The sequence below is a fragment of the Colossoma macropomum genome, unplaced genomic scaffold (genome assembly GCF_904425465.1).
Source record: "Colossoma macropomum unplaced genomic scaffold, Colossoma_macropomum, whole genome shotgun sequence".
NCBI lineage: Eukaryota > Metazoa > Chordata > Actinopteri > Characiformes > Serrasalmidae > Colossoma > Colossoma macropomum.
In genome coordinates, this window is record NW_023494799.1 from 18863865 (window position 1) to 18877917 (window position 14053).

Below are 14053 nucleotides of genomic sequence, written 5' to 3' on the forward strand. Positions count from 1 at the left end.
CGCAACACCCCAGAAAAGGACACGCCAAACTCAGCTGTCGTTCAGGAAAGACCCAGCGTGATCGTGTGGCGATCTTTCAGCGGCACTGGTTCAGACGAATCACTCAGAGCGGGGGCGGTGGATGAAGTTATTTGTATCACCACTGAAAAAGATGCAACAAACTCGGCGGCGGTTCAAGAAAGACCCAGCGTGATCGTTTGCAACGTCACCAACTGTGTCAACTGTATCACCGCCACGGTCCGCTCGCCACCGCGAACAGACAACGTTTTCATTTCGGACGACAACGACGACAACGAGGAGGAAGAGGAGGAGGAGGAAGAATTTCCGGGGGTTTGTCAGCCAAGACCCGGCGACCGTGTTTGCAACACGCCGAAAGTCGGTGCCAACACAGGTGACGGACATCGATCGCAGATTACAGCCCGGTCTCCGATTACGAGGAGCGAGTTGATGAGTCGAGAGTTTCTGCTAATTTGACGTCAACGATGAGATCTGTTTTATTTAACGACAACGCTGTATCTTTTTTTGATGACAGGATACAGAGTGATGACTATGACCATGTTGCGACAAACGGAGGTGTGAACTTTCTTAACGTCAAAGATCCGGTCGATTTGTTTAAACTTGAAACTTTAGTGGACAGAACTTTTCGCTGCGACTTCATTCAATAGAACGAAGCTGAGGATGGATTACCGTCGCAGAACGAATGGGATTTATCGGATTTTACCTCACACGCTGATGATGGAGCAAATCAAGATGTTTTTATGCAGGATATCAACGCATCGACTTTGGGAGGGTTACCACCGCAGAGCGAAGGACACGCGTCACACGTTAACAATGGAGCAAATGGGAGCGCTTCGACGGGGTGTGAACGGAGGTGTCAGGCGGCAGACCCTGAAATTCACGCAGAAGACCGTTCGATCAGCAGACCCTCCTCAAGCGGTGAGGGGGATGAGGTGAGGGAGAGACACAGACCCATGTTTAATCACAGTGAATACAATTATCAAATACATTTATCGGATCTAGGTACAGGTTTGAATTTAATTCAGTTCACGCAGGCTCTACACAACCAAGTAGACCGTTTGTTACAAAAAGCCAGACAGGTTTCACAAGGGGATGACATTATCCAAGTAAGTTTGAAAGGTGAAAGCTTGTTCTCGCCCGTGATATTTCAAACTAACACAGAGGAGCTGAATGCTGAACATTTTCTGAATTACGTAGAATCGGTTGTTCAATCCAATAAAAAACTGTTAAGCGACAAATCACTCATACTGAACGTTCAGATAGTGAGAAACTTTCGAGGCGGAATAGGTTATTCCAGAATGATAAACAGTAATTTGTCATCGGAAATACTTACAAAAAAAGTAGGCATTTAGTTATATTTTTAAACGCTTACCAAAATTCCTGCTTCGCGTGTAGTTTGACGGGTGTGATGAAACCGGGTTTGACCCAAAGCAAATGTCAAAAGGAAGCTCTATTACTTTTAAATCGGTTAAATATTTCACCGGAACATTTAGTTTCATTTAACGACGCGACTTTATTCGAACAGTTTTTAAACGTCAAAATTGTGATTCTTTACAGAGTAAACATCGGTGGTTCGTTTCAGACTTTCCAAACGCATAAAGAGCCGCACGAGAAGACCTATTACCTTCTTTTGCTAAACAATCATTATTATGGTATTTTGAATTTAAAAGGTTTTCTCGGTGTTAAACATGTGTGCAAAGCCTGTCACAAGCCGTATTCGCACAGTAAATACACGCACTGCTGCGATTTTATGTGTAACGTGTGTCAGAGGGTTTGTTTAAAAACTGAGAACGTTTTGAGGTGCGCGGAGTGTCTTAGATTCTGCAGATCACAGGATTGTTTTTTCACACCACAAACGAATGGGATATTGTGAGAAGGTTAAATGGTGTGAAAACTGTAATCGCTCATACATAGTGACGACCAAACTCCACAAGTGTCCCCGGACCACGTGTAACATTTGCAAGTCGCCTTTAGCCGAGAAAGAGGATCCCTCTAAACACCAATGTTTTATCAGACCCACTTTGCCGAGGCCGCAAACGCAGAAATATGTATTTTTTGACATAGAGTCCCGTTTTACGGAACATAACGAGCACGCGGCGATACATATACACACCGTCACGTACGAAGGTCGACATTGGTGCGCCACGGGTCACGACTGCATAGCAAAGTTTTTTAAACGTTTTAGAAAAAACAGATACAAAAAGTATACATTTATCGCTCACAACAGCAGCGGTTATGATTCGTATTTATGCTAAATTACCTAACAAAGAACAAAATAGTACCGCATCTCATTACTCAAGGAAATAAAATCTTATGCATGACCGATATTTTTTTCAAACAACGTTACATAGACAGCCTGCGCTTCTTCCAAACGAAACTGGCTGATTTACCCAGAAGTTTGGGTTTTGAAAATGAGAAAAAGGGTTATTTTCCTTATTATTTTCACACAAAAGATAATTTGTGTTATGTTGGACGTTACCCAAAACCTGAAATGTACGGATATTCACAAATGGCTCCTACGGAGCGGACTGAATTTATAAACTGGTACGATTCTGTAAAAAACGGTGTGTTTAATTTAAAAAAGGAACTGTACCAATATTGTAAGAATGATGTGGTTATTTTAAGAAAAGCCTGCATGATATTCAGAGAACGAGTGCTGTCCATGGCCAACGTGGAAAAATGACTATTTGTTTAAGTTTAAGCGACACGAAGGTGTCGAACTGGATATGTCAAACATCGGATTTAACCCCGCTCAGAGGAGTATTAGCAAACTGTTTCTGAACGCTCTCTGGGGGAAATTTGGACAGAGAACGAATCGGATGAACACGGAATTAATAACGCAGCCTCGTCACTTTTTAGAACTGATGTTTTGCAAACAAACGCATTTCTTATTTTACTTTTATTAACGACGACGTTGCTTTGGTCCAGTGGCAGTACAAAAAGGATTATTTGCAAAAACCCGTGGTTTCTAACGTATTTGTAGCCGTTTTCACGGCGGCTTACAGACGATTAAAACTGTACGATGTGCTAGAAAAATTACAAAAGCGGGTGTTATATTTTGATACGGATTCTGTCATGTTCACGGCGAAACCGGGGGAATACACTCCTCCCACGGGGTTTTATCTCGGTGATCTGTCGAATCAGCTAACGGATGGAGATTATATCAAGGAATTTGTGTCTACAGGACCCAAAAGCTATTGTTTCGTCACAGCCGGCGGGCAAGTTTCTCTGAAGGTCAAGCGGTTTACAGTTAATCCGGAGACAAACTCGTTTTTATTACGAACTAACTTGATTCTCACGGCGACAGAATTTAAAAGATACTTTTCCTGAAATGCAAAGTCGTTATGCAAATGTCCCATTAATTCGAACGTTCGGCTCCTTTCGCAATAAGCGCTTCGCCACGTTAACCCCTCATTGTCTCTGTTCGGGTCAGCTTCGTCCATGCGCCCCGCCGTGTCTTTGCGAAACAGCCCCGCTGCGAATTGCGAATTCAGAGTAGGTTCGGAATAGTTAAGCAAACACTCCAGAACGGCCCTGTAGGCGTACGTGGAACCGCTTTGAGAAATGAGCTTATCGCCGAGGGACAGGTCGACTTGGCTAAAAAGAGTGGCCGCGGGGTAATTGATCAAACCTAAGGCCGCGCCGGCCGCCAGATCGGTTCCGTCCGCGTTGGTAACTTTGCACGTGAGGTACAAAAGCGAACGGTTCAGATCGACGTAGGTGTACCCCGACCCCGCTATAAAAAATTCCAGGGGGCCGTTTTCGGTGATGGCCGTGATCGGTGGCGTTTCTACATATTTGTAGGATTCTATACTGTGTTGCGTCATAGGGATCGTAAATAGGTCCAGCTCGGACTTCATGCATTCCGCCGAGGCGCTGTGTATGAGAGACATCTTTTAAAATATGTCGGGACCCGCACGGGTTTTCCGCTCGCTCTTTTTTTTTCTTCTTATTCCTTAAACGAGAGGCGCGGACGAGCGCACCCGCCAGCTTCCTGTTCAGACTGAGGCCTTTTGAAAAAACGCTTTTATTTTTAAAAGGTACGGAACCGCGACGCCCCGGCGGGCGTATGCGTCGATTCGCGCGGCTCAAAACCACCAGGCCTTCCCCCTCCTGCCGCCTTTCCGACGCGTTTCCCAGTAATTTCCCCGCCGCTGCAGAAACCACGTCTTTCGTGATATTTTTAGCAGCGGTCTTGAGGTGCGGTCTGACCAAGTTGAAGCCCGATTTTAGCAGAGGCACCGCCAGTCTAAACAAACCCCGAAAAACGTTGCCGATCCCTCTTCCGTACTGCACGGGCGCTCCGCTGAAACCTTCTAAACCGGACCCCGCCTGTCGCGTATAGTAGAGGACGTAGGGGCTAGGGTCGGCGTGATAAGCAGACATTTTTTATCGGATCGGTCTAAAATGTAGCTTCACGATCACTTTTCCAAATTCGAACTTGACGTTTCGGTTTTGATCCGTCCTTAACTCTATTAAAATTTCATCAAAGACGTGTTTGCTGAGCGGGTTGTAGTGCACCTTGTCAAAGTTTAGCGTGACGAAATCCAGATGCGCTTTGGGTATTTGAACGGTTCGCAAAAGAGGTGCTAAGGTATCAGCTACAATCTGATGCGAAGAAATATCCGAATAAAGAAACAAATAAAACGTTCCGCCTTTAATATGGGCAGGGAATTTAGTTTCGGTCGGGTCAGTCCACTTCTGTTCCTCGAAGCCCAGAATGTGCGCCAACTGTCCGTGCGTTCGAATCCGAATAGGCCATCTGTTCAGCGAGGTCAGTCGTATAATCTCCTCCGGTGTGACCCCTAATTTTACCCGTCTCGTGACCTTATCCAAATATAATTCGACGTAGGTTTTGGTGGTTCTAAAATATTTGTTAATTTCAGTCAAAATGTCAGCGATGTAAGTATAATAACCGCATTTTACTTTAAAAGCCACCTGTTTACTGAGATCCGGCCCTTCGCACACCCAAAAGTCCGTTTCCTGTCGCCCGCCGTCCGCCAGCGTGTACCAACTCTGGGGAAATGAAATTTCTGCTAAGCCGACCTCCCAACCGCCCCTGAGGTGAACGGTTTTGGCTAACTTCACCCTGTAGCTGGATATATCGTTTTGAGGGTATAATTTGTCGCTAGCGTTACTCGGCAGAGTGATGAAAAAATCTCTAGTTTCTTCCGTGGTGGGGGTCCGCGCTTCCGAATAGGGCTCGCGCCGCTCTCTCACGGGGTTTTTATCGAGCGTCCTGGATAGAATTTTCGTTTACCCAGGAGTCAAATTTTTTATCCCAACCTTTCCATCTCACCTTAACGAGAACCTCGGATTTAGTTTTTTCCTAGCCAGTATTTTTTCTACACGATAGACTTTATTTTCAGGTACAATAATTTTCTGCATTTCTTCTTCATAAAAAGAACCTTCTATTATTTCATTATCGAGGTCTTTTAGTTTATATACCGGCGGGTCTCGTTTAATAATTTTATCCACAAAAAAATATTCATCCGTGAAAGACTGTTCGTAACCTTTCGTGAAGACCCTGCGCTCTTTCGAAATCCGAACCGCGTCACCTATTTTAAATTATTTTCCCGTACAGATGATGAAACACCTGTATCTGATTGCCCTCGTTCACTTCTTCGGGACGCATTTGAATGGATCTGTGGAAGGCACGATTGTAAGCGCTCACTAGTTCCTGAAGCACATCTAAATATCTCAAGGTGTTAAAACCTGTAAAATATCTGAACATCCGCGTTTTGAAGGTTTTGTTAAATCGCTCCACCACAGAGGCTTTCAATTCGCTAGCCGTAGTAAAAATGTCTTATTTTATATTTGTTTAAAAGTTTTTTAAATAAATGATTACAAAATTCTCGCCCCTTGTCAGTTTGAAGAGTTACGGGTTTTCTACCTCGTAAAAGTATTTGATCAAAGGCCTTCGTTACGCTCTTGGCGTTCTTATTTTCCAACGGCTCCACCCACGCGTATTTTGAAAACACATCTATGCATGTTAGAATAAACTTTTTCCCATCGTTGTGTTCCGATAGAGAGGATAAATCTGCCAAGTCTAACTGCCATTGTGAATCTCTTTCGGACGCCAGTACGAAACTCCTTTTAAAGTTTATTCTTCTGGGTTTGTGTAGCGTGTAAGTGTCTGAACTTTGTAAAAACCTATCAATTTCATCTTTATTTTTATTAGCCAACCCCACCTCCCTTACGCTTTTGATAAAGGGCTCCCTACCACACAGACCGCCTTCCGACCCGGGTTTATGGTACAACTCTTGCAGTGCCGTCTGAAACATGTCCAAATGGTCTAGGTGTGAAACACGTTAGGGTTTTTATATTTTCTTCTGGGTAAAACACAGTCTAAAATAAAATGTGGAGAAAACAAACTGATGACAGAAAACGACTTCAAAAGGTTTTTATGTTTTTTTATTTTTTTGTTTAAAGGTTTTATGTGTTTGTTATAAACGGTTTATTTCTTTTATAATTTTTTTGGTTGTTAGTATCTAATCTACTGACAAACCGTTAGTTCGAGATATAGGTAAATTAGTTTCAAACTAAATGTGATGAACACTGAAGTATAAAATATAAAAATGAAAAATTATTACACTATTAAAAATATTAAAATGATTACACTATTAAAAATATGAAAATAAAAAAATGATTACATGGTTTAAAATATTAAAATGAAAAGGTTACACATTTCTACTAAAATATGAAAATAAAAATGATTACGCTCTTAAAAACATTCAAATAAAAAATGATTACGCTATTAAAAACATTCAAATAAAAAATGATTACACTGTTAAAAATATTTAAATGATTACATGGTTTAAAATATTAAAATGAAAAGGTTACACATTTCTACTAACATATGAAAAAAAAATGATTACACTATTTAAAACATTTAAATAAAAATGATTACACTGTTAAAAATATTAAAATGATTACACTATTAAAAATATTAAAATGATTACATGGTTTAAAATATTAAAATGAAAAGACAATACAGTTTGTCTAATAAACATGCACAAAAGGGGTTCAAAAAATATGTAAACTACTAGCAGCGATCAAAAGATGTCATAAAGGTGCTATAAACAATTACACAAACTCAAACGACTAAAATATTAAATGAAAAACATGTGGTGTTTTTTAATAAAACAAAAAGGTCCCAGTTTTTTCTAATAATAATAATGTTTTATGGTTTGTCTAATAAAAAAAATACAATGTATAAACTTACTAGCAGCAAAAAAAACATCGGTGTCATAAATGTCTTATGTACAAATACACAATCTCTCTCGCAAATCACTACACCGATCTGTCATCCTCAGACCCCATCAGAATTTTACACACGTCGGCGGCCGTTGATTCCGCAGCGCTGTTCAGAGGTTCATCCGGCCGCATGTAGAACGGGCTCAGAATTTCGGACGGATCTCTGCTCAGGTACTCGGACAGCGGGTTATATTCACTCAATTTTTCCTGCGCCAGCGTGTAAATTCTACGCAAAATGTTTATTACAAAACCATCATGAGGTTCTTCTAATTCAAAGTGTTGCTTTAGAGACTCTTTTATTTCCAATTCACAAGCGGGAATGGTATTCAGCCACTTCTGCTTTAACTCGTTGTCCAGAAAGCTTACGGGGACGCCTTCCACGCAACTGTGCTGTCTCTGTGATGGGTGTTCAATTTGACACCCAGCGCAATCTCTCGTGACCCATTCACGAACAGCCAGGATGATCGCTCTTGCCCAGATAAATTCCACAATTTTCGTGGCTCGGTCCTTCAGACTGGGGTCCGAAGGCTTCTCGCTCTGACTTTCCGAGCTGGCGCCGGCGTCAAGAGGTTCCTCGCATTGACATTTTGACCCCGTTCCTGAGAAAGCGCTCGCGTTCTCTCTCTCACGCTGCTCGATGTCAGCCGGCGAAGAAGGTCGGCTTTGTAAGCCGTCCTCGTCCACCACGATAAATTCATCGCTGTCCAGATCGGTCACGCCGGAGACTTCCTCTTCTTCTACCTCGCTGGCGCTGGTCGAATCTGACCGCTTTTTTTACGTTCCACGAGGTCTAGATCAGAACTCTCTTCATCGTGCTCTGGCTGGTGAGTGGGGGAACACCCCCAATCTCTCCCGCTGGGCATGTCCTCGCACATGCGCATCGCTGTTTTGTCATGTTGGTATTTAGACATCAGACTTGTCGGGCGTGGAATATGACAGCTGTCGCAACCGCATATTACGCTGGCTGGTGATAGAGAGAGAAAATCGTTAAAAGGTTTAACGGGCTTGTACATGCTTACTCTTCGGCCACACGCTGCAACTTGAAACGGTATAACCCTTTTCACGGCTTATATTCACAAACTACGGTACCTCAAACGGTCAAAATGAATTCTTAAGAAAAAAAGCGTTTTTCTTACCTGTCAGAACATGTTTGATCGCGTGATAAATATCCAGTAGTTCGCTCTCCCGCGAAGTTATTTCAATCAGCTGGACGTGCTCTTCTTTTTCAGTAGGGGCAAAATAAAAAACCCACTGGTCATCATCGCTGGAGCACACGTTTTCATGCCTTATCACAGGTGACGTGCACACTTCCAGTCGAACTCTGTAGGTAAACTCAGTGGTCTTGAGCCCTGTGATGGTCAGGGTGATTTGACGCAATTAATGCGCGGATCTGACCTTCAGTGTGATTGTGGCTGACCTGGACAGTTCGGTCTTGTGTTTTGTGTCGCGAACCATGCATGACCTGTTTCTGGCCTGTAAGATCATAGCATGCAATTCCCCCACTTCATTCGTTTTCGGGACGGTCTGGTTTAACAGGTACAACTCATTTTCAGAAATGGAGACTTCAGTCGGCTTGTCACTGTGAAACAGTCTGCTCTGACGAAAAACGATGTAGCGATTGTTCAGCCGGGGTTCTTTCGGCAAAATTGTCAAATACGTCATCGAAAGACATCTCCTCTTTATGCTCGGTTTAAACAGACTGTCGTCCGCTCTGAATCTGTCGATTTCCTGCTTTTTGTTCTGCGAAGGTGTAACATCGTTTTCTTCCCGAATCGAACGGGGCCAGCAGTGTCTAGGTATGTCATTGCGAACGCAGGCCTTCCTCGCGCTCAAAATTTGACTGGTCCTCAGGGGCTGCTCCTTCAGTTTCAGTCGTTTTAGGCTGTTTGGCCACATGAAATAAGGTATTCCACGCTTTTGGAAGTTGTCCCGAATGAATGTGCGATAGCGCCATTTGCTCAAGGAATTCAAGACCGGAGATCCAGCTTGAGCCTTAGACGGTCTGACACATTCTGGGAATCTTTTGAAAATTATTCCCACGCATCATACCGGGCAAACCTCGGGTAGTTATCAAAAAGCATTCACACACACACACACACACACACACACACACACACACACACACACCATACATTTTTATACACATCAACCCCCTGGGAAAATACTTTACATATTTCACACGTGACGTCAGGCATAACTCATAAATCAATTTGACATTTACCGGGGTTAATAACTACTTCTGGGTTACACCATCTGATGTTCACAAAAAGCACAAGTCCCCCACCTTTGCTTTTGCCGCTCAGTTTAGCGTCCCTGTCCGCTCTCACAGTGGTGAATCCGGGAATGTCCACGTTAGCATTGGGAATGTTGCCGGTTAGCCACGTTTCCGTGAGACATAAAAGAATACATTCCTGGTATAACCGCTGATTACGAACCAGTGCCGCTTGTTTGTCTGTCTTGTTGGCCAAAGAGTTCACATTCCCCATCACCACCGGAGGAACAGATGGTTTATACCTCCAATGTTTCTCCAACATGCGCTTAGCCTTTAGCTTAGCGCCGGCTCTGCAACCCCGATAGCTCCTCTACAGCTCCTCCAGAATGGGGTGCGTTGTGCGGGTGCGACCCTTTGTGTGGAGCGCTAGCTGCTCTTCCTTTGTATAAACAAAGTTATTTCTGCCCACACATGAAAACAGGTTTCATGTCCTTAGCACATATAAAACAGTCACTAAATTAGCAGTATAAACATACAGAAAAAGAAAAAATAAGGAAAAAGTGCAAAAACAATACACAAAAGACAGAGTTACTGGAAAAGCTGCCACTCACAGCGGCGCCGGAAGGAGTACACAGTGGGGAGAGCAAGGGATGAAGCACGCTATGTAAGGAGGATACTATTACCCAATGACTTAGTTTCTTGAACCTGCAATGTGTTCACCTGTGGCTGGAATAACCAACGGACCAGACCCAGCCCATTTGACATTAGCCACTTTGTCCTTGGCAGAACCAGCAGCTCTTGTAGCTTGGAACAACAGATCTGAATTGGATGTATTGGCACATACTCTCATGGAGCACACCTGGTCTGCACTGGACCCCTCTTCAAGAACAGGGGCAACAGGATGGATTTTGTGCCCACCAGAATTGGTATCTCATCAGAACACTGGGGGTCAGGGCATACCAAAGCTAAGACAGCAATGGACAGCCACCTTCTTTGGGAGCTCTAATTCAACCTGTATGTAGCTCCTGTAAGGATAATTGTCATCAGAGCCACTCAGACCCCAAATGGCTAACTCACTTAATGGATGAAGAGATATGTGAGCTAAGTGCTTGGTATACCAGCTGTCAAAGACAATAGTTATGTGTGACCCACTGTCAAGTAAGGTGGGACAATTCTTACCTTCAACTTTCACCTGGGCTAGAGAAGGGGGTCCTACTAACTTTCTTGTTACGCTGTTATTTTTCCCACTGATGACCACTCTATTTACATGAATCTTGGAGGACCCATCCCCAGCTCAGCCCCAGATTCCATCTTGTCATCCTTCCCCATGCGCCATGCACGGATGAATTTCTGAATCACTCTCTGAGGGTCTTCTGGAGCCTGACACTTTACAGCAACATGCCCGTCCTCTCCACAGTGGTAACAGAAAAAGTCACTAGGGCCCAGGGGTGGGGAAGAGCTTGACTGATTGACAGAGGGCAGCTGCTTATGAGCTGGCTTCTCAGTAGCTGGCTTAATAGTCATGACACTTATCTGTTTCCTCAATTTCTTCACCTCTTTTTTTAAAGCTTTCAAGTCCTTTTCATTTTTTAGAGACTCAGAAGTTTGACTGCCACATTGGGTTCAACAGTTAATGTCAAAGGTGTTGACTGCAAAGAAGTGTAATCACCAGCCTCTTGTCTCAATAGTCTTATCTCAGCTTGAAGATCTTGCATTTCATGGTTTGCTTGCGTCATCACACTCCTTTTCGCACTTGGACTGACTTCTTTGTAGAATTCAACTTGTATCATGAAGCCTCATAGCCTTCTTCCAGGCAAATTTCATTCAGCAGCTGCAGGAAGTTAGTTGGTCTGTTCCCCCGCTCTCTCAGCCTGAGAGTCAGTATCATCATGTCAGATCCAGTGGCCCCTTTAATGAGCTGATCCAGATGAGCCCTATTAGCAGCCAAGGCTGGGAGTCCGCCTCTTTGTACGACTCTGTTCAAGCTTTTCTCAATACACGTTAAAAACTGAGAGTTTTTCTCCTGAATGCTGGCAAAGGAGCCTGAATGCAAAATAAAGTTCCTCCCCAGTCTCAGATGTGCCAAATGCATTTTCAATGGTGTCAGTATACTCTTGGGGGGGATGCATCAGGGTTGCTAAAACTACCTGGGCTATCTCAGATGCTGGGCCCTTTAGACTCTCCATAATTTACAACGTTTTCTCTTTATCTGGTCGTTCACAGGTCACGACCATGAGACGAGCTTGTTCTATCCAACCATCTAACTGCTAACAAGGCATCATCAGGGTTGATGCCTTCCCCTTTGCACCAGTGACGAAGCTGCACCATACTCTGGGTTGTGGCTAACTTGTAATTTGCTCAAACTGTAAACAACTGGCTTAAGTTGTGTCTTAAAATCTGACTAAAAGTAGATAGAGCTTATACTTGGTAAAACGAATAATGTCAAATAATGTTTGAGGCTGTAATACTTATTATTTTATAGGCTAAGGTAAAGCATGGCGTCTGGTTTAACAGTTATACTTCTATTTCATCCCAGTGGTGCCTCCATTTTATGTAACACTCTTATTCTCTAAGCACCCAAAAGTAGTTTAAAATATAGAGGACGGGGCCATGGGTTCGTAGCTTTAACAAAAATGTATAAGGATTACCTAACCCAAAATAAAAATATTCAATTCGCTTGATTAGTGTATATGATGAGAAATAACTAAACCAGACACATTAATAGAGTTAAATTATTGTTGCGCTTTACTCTTTTGTCCTTTTTTCCTTTTGAAATTAAACCAAGATTATTTACTGTTCCAAAAGCACAGCAAATTCATAAAAAAAACAATGGTGTTTCAGAAAGAAAGAAAATGATTACATAAAACAGACAAAAAGGAACACCCCAAATATCAATTTAAAGCTTGTGACTAAAACTGAATTAGCTCTATCTATAAGTCTAGTCAAAATAGCTCTGCTCCAGAAGTGAACAACACCAGCAGTTCAAGCTTGTAAGCTATTCATAGTATACATAACAGTATACATAACCAAAACGAGAAACCTTTACAGTATTAACTCAGTGTGGGCCCACAAACACACTCTCTTTCTCACACACACCGAAAAAAAAAATGTTGCAGGCCTGTGTGATGCTCGAGTGCAGTGTGGCTAAACAACTAGCCCCTTCTATAAGTTGGAAAATATAGAAATGAAAGCTTTAGTGCAAGTTTTGCCAGGGAGACTCCAATGCTATGTCACTCATTACTCTGACCAATCACAAGCATCCAACTGTCTTTAAAATGACTCGACTTACACAACGACTTTGCCGCTTTCAGATGCTGACGTTTCGTCATTCCAGTCACGTAGCCGACGTGTCTCACTCCGAGTTTCAGTTTGCATGTTTCTGACTCAGACGGTGAGCTTGCTGCCCCATCTCCGTCGACATCTATGCGCAGGAGTGCTTGCATTCATGGCCTGGAATCTCCCTGGTATCCTTGGCTGTCCGAGAGCTACTGAGTGATCACGGCATTCCAGTTGCAAGCGGTTTGTCGATGCGTGATCTCCTTCTACTGGCTGCTAATACTTTGGGCTGCCCTCCCGTTCCTTTCGATGGTGTCGCCCCTGTTGTTTTCATGGTGCCCTGCTCACCACGAAAGCTAGAAGGAAGCGTTCAGCGAAGTCTTCCTCTCCTTGCTGGGTGAAGAGGACCTGCAGCTCTCCTGCTACTCCGACCCCACCCCCGCTCACCGCCTCCGGTCCCTCAGGCTCCAACTGCCCCGGATCCCCAAATGGTTCAGGTGATTCAGGATCTTGCGGACTCTGCTCTGGGAGTGGTCTGCCTTTGACTTTGGATCTCCCTGGCCCTCCACCTCTGCTGTGGCCGTCCTGGCTTCTGCTCACTCTGTGGCTCTGGCTGCTCCGCTTCCTCGTGGCTCTGCTGTCTCGTCACTGCCTTCTTTCAGTCTCTTCACCGCTGTGCCTGCGCAGGCCTTGAGTAGGCCCTTCATTCCCCCTGCTGCAGTAGCTGTTTCATCTCGCTTGCGGTCTGATATCCTTCAGGGTAAGGACGTTAATCTGGCTTCTCTGCTGACACCAAGTCTATCCTGACTGTAGGGAGGAGCTGGACCTGTATTTGTCTATGATGGCGGACTTTAGACAGCGTTATGGCGGTACGCTTTTTTATGAATATCACAAAGCTTCTTCGGCTAAGGCTGCCTCATACATTTCCTTTTATAACTCCAGACTGGACTGGTCTGCCATGAACACTGAATTGCAGGTTCACCACTTCGGCGGCCACCATGCGCTGACTTGCGCTGTGTGTACCTCTCATGGCCACTCTTCTGCCCTAGGACCTACGCTGCTGCGGCTGCTCCCACTGTCCATGGTGCTGAAACTGTAAGCGCTCCCCGCGATAGGCTGGGCCACCCACTTTTTCATTTTAATGGGAACGTTTTACGCAATAATTTTAATGAATCTGTCTGCTCTTATCTTCATTGTAAGTTTTTGCATGTTTGTAGCTTTTGCAAGGAGCCCCACCCAAAGTCTGTTTCATCTGGCAGGGCGGGGGAAGGCCCCTCTGTCAAAGAAATT

General features: G+C 43.9%; 1 long non-coding RNA gene across 1 annotated transcript; it reads right to left on the minus strand.

The window, feature by feature from the left end:
• Positions 1–8064: 8064 nt before the first annotated feature.
• On the minus strand, positions 8065–8810 carry LOC118819138. Its single transcript, XR_005008134.1, has 2 exons — positions 8412–8810; positions 8065–8239 (listed from the first exon to the last, which is right to left on the minus strand). It is a non-coding gene; the product is annotated as an uncharacterized LOC118819138 (long non-coding RNA).
• Between the last annotated feature and the right edge of the window lie 5243 nt (positions 8811–14053).